Source organism: Anser brachyrhynchus (genome assembly GCF_964034855.1).
Source record: "Anser brachyrhynchus genome assembly, chromosome: 18".
In the NCBI taxonomy this organism is placed as follows: Eukaryota; Metazoa; Chordata; class Aves; order Anseriformes; family Anatidae; genus Anser; species Anser brachyrhynchus.
In genome coordinates, this window is record NC_137711.1 from 11,199,924 (window position 1) to 11,209,308 (window position 9,385).

The following is a 9,385-nucleotide window of genomic DNA, read 5'->3' on the forward strand; positions in this document are numbered from 1 at the left end:
TTCTCTCTTCTTGTTTTGGTCTTTGAGGGAGCAGAAAAGGATTCCACGCCGAGCACTGTAACAGTTCCAGCAAGACCCAGCAGAGAGTTACTGCCATCTTTAATACCACCTGGGAATACATCAGTGGGGAGAATTTTTTATGGAAACTTTATGGTTAGGGGGCGATGGGATCAGGGAGTTGAACCTGGAAGTTTTAGTGAACTCTTCACGTTTCAGCCTCTGCTTTCCCCAGTGTTCCTGTAAGTTGTGCAAACGGCTGAAAGGACTCTTGAAGGAATCATTCAGGACAAAGCAAGGCTGGTGCACGCATCAAGCACAGCACTGTGGTACCACACCTTTGCCTTCCCTGGGTCAGGTTTCCCCCACGCTCCCTCGCAGCGGTCCCTGAGGATGCTCCAAATCGGATCTCCTGGCTCTGGAGGGTCTGCAGAGGGGAGATGCAGCATAGGGGTGGCTGCCTGGCAGGTGCGGCTCACCCTCTTTGGAGATAAATGGAGGACTCTTAGTGCTAAGCTAAATTAACCTTGAAAAATTCATGTCACAACTGACTGCAGCAATTAGTTGCATTTAATGAGCTGCTTCACCCAGGCTGATGTGCAAAGGTCCTGGAGGAAATCAGCATTTTCTGCACATGCCCCGACGGCTGGTGGCTGATAGGAACTGGCAGCCCCCTCCCGCTTCCCGGTCAGGAATTCCCACGTTTCAGCTTTTGCACACAGGTTTGTAAGCACAAGCTCTGCGATGAAGGCTCCTGAGTCTTCATTGCTGGTGCAGCAGTGATTTTCAGGAGAAAGGCAAAGACATTAATTTATTAACAGATGCTAGGGAAGGACAAAGCGTGGCAGCATTTAGTGTCAGATCCCACCTACCGCACTGTCCCGGGGTCTCTGCCCTGCTGGGGCGTTTCTCTCTGCTGGCCAGCCCAGCTGAGGCGCTGAAACAAAGCAGTAGCCTTGGTTCTGGAGGTAGGAGAGGCACCAGGTGTTGCTGGCTCTGTCTGGGGGCCCTGCAGAAGACATCTGCCTAACCCATTGCCCTTGCTCCCATTCCTGTGCTCTGCTCTCCCCCAGCAAGAGGAATGCAATGCACGGGCATGCTTTAGGGCCGTGCAATGGTTTGGGGTTCCCTGGGGAAGCCAAGCTGTCCTGCCACCCTCCCAGGGGGCCATCACGTGGGTGAGCTGCAAGCACCTCCAACCTCCCTCCCTCCTGCAGGGGTCGGTGCCCCAGCATTGCCTTTTCGGGGAATTCATGAGCCCACACAGCTCCTGGCGAAGCTCCATGGCTCGTCTAAACCCGCTTGCAGGATCAGGAGCCGCTCTGACAGCTGCTGGACCAGATGTCTGGCTCGTCTTCCCCCGCCTGGCTCTGCAGGTCGCTGCTCCCACGTTGCATCTCCCTGCCTGCTCTCGGCACCCCGTTAGGGGCCCCGTGTGGCCCCTGAAGTTCACCACTATCTCCCGCAGACTCGCTTGGAGGCACGGCTCCTCTGAACCAAACCCTCTGTCCGAACCTGCCTTGGCTCCAGTCCCTGCCCCGAGTCCTGGTGCTCGGCGTTGGGCTCAGACACGCAGCAGCAGTGCTGCTAGGTGCCACGTGTGCCTTGGAGCTGCGAGATTTGCTCTCACAAAAGCACTGCATAACCCCCAACCTTACATTTAGCTGTTCACAGGTCCGGGTTGGAATAAAACATTTTCTAGAAATTCCTCTGAATATGGTGTAAAGTAAATACGAATAAATCTAACATGGAATTCTTTTAAGTGTAACCACGCCTGGCGCATGCCCTCTGTTTGGCATACAGACTCCCAGTTTTCTGTTTTAAAAGTTATAACCCCATAAAATATCTCCTGTACCAAAGATAAAAAACAGATTAATATCTACCCATTAGCCACTGGAAGAACACCAATGTTTTCTTTTATTTTTCCTGGTGCAGCTCAGAGAAGCCCCTGCTCATGCCTGCACCTAGGACAGTGGGTCCAGTGCGAGCTGGAAACTCACCTCAACACCTCGCAGCAGCAGCATTCTCTATCCCTACCAGACACTCCACGAGCAGAGGGGATGCGAGTGTGTAAGGTGTGTAGAAGAAAGCTTTTCACAAGCAGCAAGACTGCCCCCATCCCCAGGGTGTACATCCCCAGGGGTCAGGAGGCCACTGCAGCACAGCCCGAGGGTGAAAGCACCACATTCTGGGGGGAGCTGCTTCCTAAAATCACCATCTAGCTGCTGTCTGATAACCTTGGAAGTAGTGGCACCAAACCCAGATTCCTCAAGCATGGGGCAAACCTGGATGTAATTGAGCCTCGGAATCTGCTGCGGTGTCAGATTTTAGTGCCAGAAGTGTCAGAGAAACAAGAAGAGCCGTGGCAGGATGTTGTATGTTTTTGCTGTGATTCAGCAAGCCGCATGCAAAAAAAAAAAAAAAAAAAGAAAAAAAAAAAAAGAAAAAATCTGTGCAACAACTTGAGATTCACCAAGCCAAACTCCAACCCGCTTGTTTCTCAAAAGCTTTGTCATTTCCTGGACGGTGTCATTAGAGGGGACTGAAGTGTTCAAGACTTGCTCCAAATGTGGCAGATGTTGCAACGCACCCTGGAGCTCTTTCTAAGTACGCACGTGCTTTGCAAGCAGAGCACTCCAAAAAAGGGCAAATCCTTCTAGGTTCGGCGTTATTTGCTCAGATCTACTTTCGGGGAGTTGATTACCACACCTGGGCTGGAGCACCCAGGTCTGAATATCACCGATATCCCCCACCAAGCCCCGGAGACACCTCTGCCCCTGTGCCTCGACATCCCCAGACCTACGTTTCTCCTGCTCCTGTCCCGAAGTGCTCCTGGACTGGGAACGAGCAGCTCTGGGTCAAGCCAAGGCTTGGTCCGGCACAGTCCCGGCAGGCCTGGCTTGCTGTAAGTCTAGGGAGGAGCCGGGACTGGCGGAGACCTACTGGTGCCTTACACATGCACACACACGGGGAACGGCTCCACCAAAGAAACCCCTGCCCTGTATCCCCACAGTGTCAGAGCCGGCCCCAAGGTTCTGGGCTACAAATCCCTTCTCCAGCCTCCTGGGGTGCAGAACAGTGGGGACCCCCCCGTCCCATCCCCACCTCGGCTCCACCAGCCCCACTGCTCAGACCCCACGGGCCCCCCGAGAGCCCAGGACAGGGCTCTGTCCCCAAATAACCTGTGGGGTGCCGGTCCTCTTCTGTGGCTTTTCGGTGTCTGGCAAGGGGGCTGAGCACGCTGAAGGTTTTCTCTTGGTGGCAGCCCAAGCGTGGGTCTCTCCCCCTTCACACATTTTCTTGCAAGAATAAAATTCTTTTTTTTTGGCATTTTAATGTCTCTGTTGAGACTAGTAGGAAGTGGTCAGCATGTTCTAGCTGACTGGAGACAGCAAACAGGCGGGCAGAGAGACAGCAGGACAGTTTAAGCCTCTGTGATAGAAGTGTTTGCTGCAAACACTAGCAAAGCAATTCCCCCTTACTTAAGTTCTTTTTTTTCTGGATTTTGCATTTTACTGCAAGAAAATAATATCGATTCGGAGTTGCTTTCTTTTAAACCAAATTGGAAACATTTATTTTCATATTAAATAATCCAGGTGAACTTCCCCCGCTTTAACTCTTCTCTGAAGACACAATTAATAGCAAATGACAGAAACAGTCTTTCCTGTAAAATTGGAATAAAGAAACAAAACATTGTCTTTAGAATTGTTTGCGTTGTCAAAACTGGAATAATTAAACCCAAATGGAAGTGAAATGTATCTATGATGAGAAAACTGTTACGGGAATCAGATAAAAGATTTAGAGGCCAAGTTTGAAACCCCGTGTTCATCTCGACGGATCTGTGACCGGAGCTGGTACGTGGCTGCCTGCCAGCAGGCTCGTGCAGCCCCCAAAATCCCAGGGCCCCATCTAAATCCAAGCCATAAACATTTGGGAGAAATATCCGTTCTGTTTTCTGAAGAGCCCGGTGCACTGGTGAATGTTGAACAGACACTAATGACAATAAATATGGCTTTATCTATGATTTAGACTTAAAGCTCCTGGAGGCAGAGCGCGTTTCCTATTCAGGGAGTTTAGGACTAGGAAAAGGCAGTAAAACCCTTTGTTTGACCTCCTGTATATGCTCATTTTGACCCGTATTCAGCCTGCAGCTTCTCTCCTGGGTAAATCACAACCTCAGAAATGTCTGCAGAGCGGGGGACACCCCGAGGTGGAGCATCTGCCCCTGGTCCAGCTGGCTGTGACCAAGCCCCGTGTCCTGGGGTATCCACCAGGGCTTCAGCAACCAGCAGAGCCTTCCCCAGGGCTGCCCCATGACCTGGGGACAAGACCCGCACCAAGGCTTGCTCCATGGACTCCTCATTAGCGAGGTGGAGCTTGTTATCAGTGGGTCCAGCCCAGCAGGAGGTATGAGGAGCATCCAGCTGGGACGGGTGCAGCCCCATGGGGTGGGTGTCTGCCTGGTGGCACCCTGTGACTCAGGGGCTTGCAGCATCTCGACTGATACAACGGAGAGGATGAAAGGTGAATCTCGGGTGAATTCCTCCCACAGCAAATTTGTACCGAGCTGGAGACCCACCTGCTCCATCCATCAGGAGTGAGTCCCTCCTTAACAGCCTCCTCTTGCTTTGCCCCAGGCTCTTCCACTCCTGTTTCTGGTTGGAGCAGCCCTCATCCAGGCACCAGGACATAGATCCAGCTATGAATACGTGTGTTTGCCCTGGGATTATCTGAAGACTTCTAGCCCAAGTCTCCTGGAAGCCTGAAGGACCACAAGACTTCTCCTCTCCTTGGCGCACCCCCAGGGCAGGCAGCTCCATGATGTGCTTCTTTGTCTCTGCTGCACATCCCTGTCTGCCTTCCTGACAGTCACCCATGCCTGATCCAGCGGGATCTCATCTGCCTGGTGTATCTGGCACGAGTCCCTGCTTTCTGGAGCAGGCTCCTGCTCTGACATCGCTCTGGAGGGACCAGGGCTGTGAAGGTTTTTGGCTCCTTGCAGGTGGGGGCAGGGAACAGGCAAAGCTTCTGCTCCTGGCACAGCACAAACCTCATGCAGGTTTAGTTCCCTGCATGACTCTGGAGGCCATGAGCACTGCTAAGGCTCTGCTGAAGCTGATTTCTCTGCCAACACAGAGGAAAACCTGGGGAGGTCACCCCCAAAACTGCAGAGATGCCTTCAGGGCCACCCTGGTGCATGCAGGAGGCTGGATGCTGCTCCAGGTGGCTGTCCATGTCTGTTCCTGCTGCCGCTGGGTGCAGAGCACGGCCTGTGACATCCCAGACGGAGCAGGACTGGTCCCCACTGATGTGACAGCTCCAACAGCAACAGCTGAGTGGCACAGGGATGGTCACAGCAGGAAGCAGCACAGGGCTGCAGGTCCGCAGTGACCCGTTGTCCATCCCTGGGGAGCCTGGTGTGGCATAGCAGGAAGAAGGGAAAGCTCGCAAAGGAGCTGCAGGGGTGTCTGACCCCACAGAGGCCCCAAGCAAAGAGAGCGGGATGGGATAGGGTGGGGTGAGATAGAATAGGGTGGGGTAGGACAGGGTGGGATGGGATCATGTGTGATGTCCCAGGAGCACGCTGGGGACATCAACAAAGGGCTATGGCTGTGCCTGGGATACGCAGCTGGAGATAAGCCCCCTCCGGTATGCTGACTCCAGATAACTCCCACCATGCGTGCTCGATCAGCATCTCCTCCTGCCTGCAGAGCCCCAAGCACATTCCTCAGGGTTTAATCAGCGGGGTGATGGGGGCAGGTTCCCAGGGCAGGGAGGAGAGGAGAGGAGAGGAGAGGAGAGGAGAGGAGAGGAGAGGAGAGGAGAGGAGAGGAGAGGAGAGGAGAGGAGAGGAGAGGAGAGGAGAGGAGAGGAGAGGAGAGGAGAGGAGAGGAGAGGAGAGGAGAGGAGAGGAGAGGAGAGGAGAGGAGAGGAGAGGAGAGGAGAGGAGAGGAGAGGAGAGGAGAGGAGAGGAGAGGAGAGGAGAGGAGAGGAGAGGAGAGGAGAGGAGAGGAGAGGAGAGGAGAGGAAGATGACTGCTCTGGGAGCAGAGGAGCCAAGCTGTTTTAGGTACTCTGCATGGCCCTGGTTGGGTTATTTATAAGGTCTGAGGTCAGGATCTCTGGATTGAAACGCGCTCATTTCTGCTGCATGTGCTAAGGGCTCCAGGGCTCCAGGGCCCTGAGATCAGCTTCCAAATACAGCCCGGTCCCCGCAGGCACCGAGCCACCCCGCTGGCCCAGATCACGTCCCTGCTGCTCCCCGGGCTCGTACACACGCTGCCCGCTCCCCCTCGCCCAGGAGAAGGCAGGTGTGGGGTGAGACGAAGCAGAACACAAACATCGCGTTCATGCTGGCTGGTGCTAATCAAAAGCTGATGCTGCACAGCCCGGCCTGCAAACATTGCTGGGGATCTGTGGGAAAAATGGGAGCCGCACGGCAATTCGCGCCCCAGCTGCTGCCTTATCTGCTGGAAATGTTATCTCGTGCAAACTGGAGCTGGAGCTATTTTATTTTCAGCTGAGTAAAAATGTGTCAGTTTTATATTTATATATGAGGCCACAATCCCATGGGAAATTAATTTGCCCAACGGCAGAAATTCTGTCATCATGGGCATCAGTCAGTCTGGGAATGGGGATCTCCAAACCAGGGCTTGAAATTGGGGGAACAGCTTGAAATAATAACCACGGGAGGATGCAGAATAGTGAGCAATTTATGTGTTCCTTCCTAAATGTAAATGTATTTAAGGTGCATTTTGTCCCCACAGCCACCCCAGGCATCCATAGCAAACTGGGAACCTCCCTGGGGACACCCTCAGCAGCGCAACCCTGGGCACATCCCTGCAGAAAAGGGTGCAAGGCACAGCAAAGCCAAATCCTCACCTCTGCACGGGGCTGGGGGCAACCCAGTCCCCAAACCCTGCCTCCCTCCCTAGACGTTCACTGGGTGCAGAATATCCCTTGTTCAACCCAGCCCACCAGCGGCCGTGGAGCCCCTGCAATTTGCCAACCTGGACAGAAAGACGGACGGACAGTGCGATGGCTGCCAAGTCACATAGAGGCATTTGCTGCCCAGACTGGGTGGCCGATGAAAGAGCCGTGGGGATGAGCAGGACATTTTGAGGATTTTCTCCTTGTTCTTGTCCTTGAGACAGCAAAGAACATGGGCTGTCGTGGAGGGGAGGGAAGGGAAGGGAAGGGAAGGGAAGGGAAGGGAAGGGAAGGGAAGGGAAGGGAAGGGAAGGGAAGGGAAGGGAAGGGAAGGGAAGGGAAGGGAAGGGAAGGGAAGGGAAGGGAAGGGAAGGGAAGGGAAGGGAAGGGAAGGGAAGGGAAGGGAAGGGAAGGGAAGGGAAGGGAAGGGAAGGGAAGGGAAGGGAAGGGAAGGGAAGGGAAGGGAAGGGAAGGGAAGGGAAGGGAAGGGAAGGGAAGGGAAGGGAAGGGAAGGGAAGGGAAGGGAAGGGAAGGGAAGGGAAGGGAAGGGAAGGGAAGGGAAGGGAAGGGAAGGGAAACACCAGTTCTGTGACAAAAATGGGAAAGACAACTTCTCCCCAGCCTCATGTCCCCATGCTGTGGCTTTGTACCTGTTCTCCCCAGCCTAAGCCCCATTTTTATATCTAAAAAGCCACCTCCAAGCACAAGACCTCTCTCCCTCAACAGCTGTGCAACCTCAATCATTCTCTCCAGCCACCTCTTCCCTTTTCACCCATCCTTAAACCCAAACACTCGCTAAGGGAGGGAGGGGGGCGGGTAAACCATCCCACCCTTCACTGGGGCTCCCAGTCCCAGTCCAGCTGGGACTGCTGGGATCAGCTGATGGATGGGAACAGGACCCATTCCCTTTGGACCCCATCACTGCCTTCCTCCACTTTCCTGCTTTGGCAGTTCTTTCTTCAAATCCACAAACTTCCTTTAAGCCTGCAAATGTTGCTGGGAGCTTTTATCCTTCCCTCTCTGCTCCATCCCGCATTGTGAGCCTGTATTTACAGACCTCACTGCGGCCGTGCAGAGTGCACAGGCTGGGCTCGGGCACTATTATCTAGCCAGTTAATAATGCAGCTGAATCCCTGAGGTTTAATGAATAAATCCAGGCTGTTTTCTCATGGAGACACTCCCACCATTGAGAGTACCCAAAGTGAGTCGGCGGCAGCCTGATTTATAGCCAAAAACACCACGGCCACGCCAAATGCTTTTTCTTCCCTTGTTTTTTTTTAAGGGGGAAGCCATTCTCAGGGATTGGCACAGAGGGAGATGCTCCTGCAAATAGCGGGGTTTGGTCGGACACAGAAGTTCGAGTTTCACACGGTAAATGGAGACCGGCAGCAGCGCAATCCCGAGCAGCTCCAAGGCTGACGTAAGAGCAGCCCCGGAGCTGGCTTGCTCACCACATACCTAATTTTCCCATATAAGGCCAAGGAGAGCAATAACTCTCCTGGCAAGCAGATCAATAAAAACAGATGGTGGGCTTACAATTAGAGATTAAGCACATACCAATCCAGAACAAACAGGCCATAAATCATACGTGAAGGAGGGTATTTATAGTTTAGATCACATTCCTTAATTAATTCAAAATGGCCCAGAAAAGAAAATAATACAAAACTGCTCTTTTCTGCTTTGTTCTTGCCTTGGTTTTGCAAAGCTGCATTCTTTTCCTGGTGGGGGGGAGAAGGGGACGGGGCAGCCATGGGAGCTACAGCTGTGGGAGGAACCCGGCTGATGGCAAGAGGGCTGCAGAGCAGCACAGAGTGTGCAGGGAGAGGGCTGGAGCACAGCCGAGCCCTGAATTTACCTGCACACCCCAGGTTTGTGATGCACAACCCATACATGCACCTCAGAGCCAGGTCGAATTACTGGTGGGACACAGTGATGGATCCGTGGGAGGAGGCTGCAGCAGCTCCAGAGGCATTTCCATGATGGGCATGCTCTCAAGCCATAAGTAGGGATCTCCTGAAGGACAGTACAAGAGATCATCCATTAGTACAAGTCCCGCTAGCAGGGCTTTTGATCTTAATAGCAATTAATGAGCCCATTTTGCATTTCATTTCAATAGTTTTATACAGAAATTAGTCCACTAAACTAACTTGCACTACAAAATGATAACAAACACCTTGCTCTGGAGGGGAGTGCTAAGCTGGAGGCAAACAAACAGGACAGAGAAGAAATGCCAGCCAAAAGGGTATCAGCTCTGAAAATATACCTGCAGATGAAGGGTCCCAGGCTTTCTGAAGCACCTCTGTGATCCAGTCCAGACCTCCAGGATAGTTTGCAATTATTAATTTTAATGTGAATGAGGTGCCCAAAACCCTGCAGCAGTCCAGGCTTCAGCAGCCATGTCCTGCAACTTGTGCTCTTAGCTCCAAAATGACGCAGCTATCTCAGAAGTCTCCTGTGCA

At 53.0% G+C, this 9,385-nt stretch overlaps 1 long non-coding RNA gene across 1 annotated transcript; it reads right to left on the bottom strand.

The window, feature by feature from the left end:
* Positions 1-549: 549 nt before the first annotated feature.
* LOC308180115 lies at positions 550-8,850 on the bottom strand. The gene is made up of 5 exons (XR_013940756.1): positions 8,823-8,850; positions 4,577-5,411; positions 3,180-3,661; positions 870-1,006; positions 550-765 (listed from the first exon to the last, which is right to left on the bottom strand). It is a non-coding gene; the product is annotated as an uncharacterized lncRNA (long non-coding RNA).
* Positions 8,851-9,385: the final 535 nt, after the last annotated feature.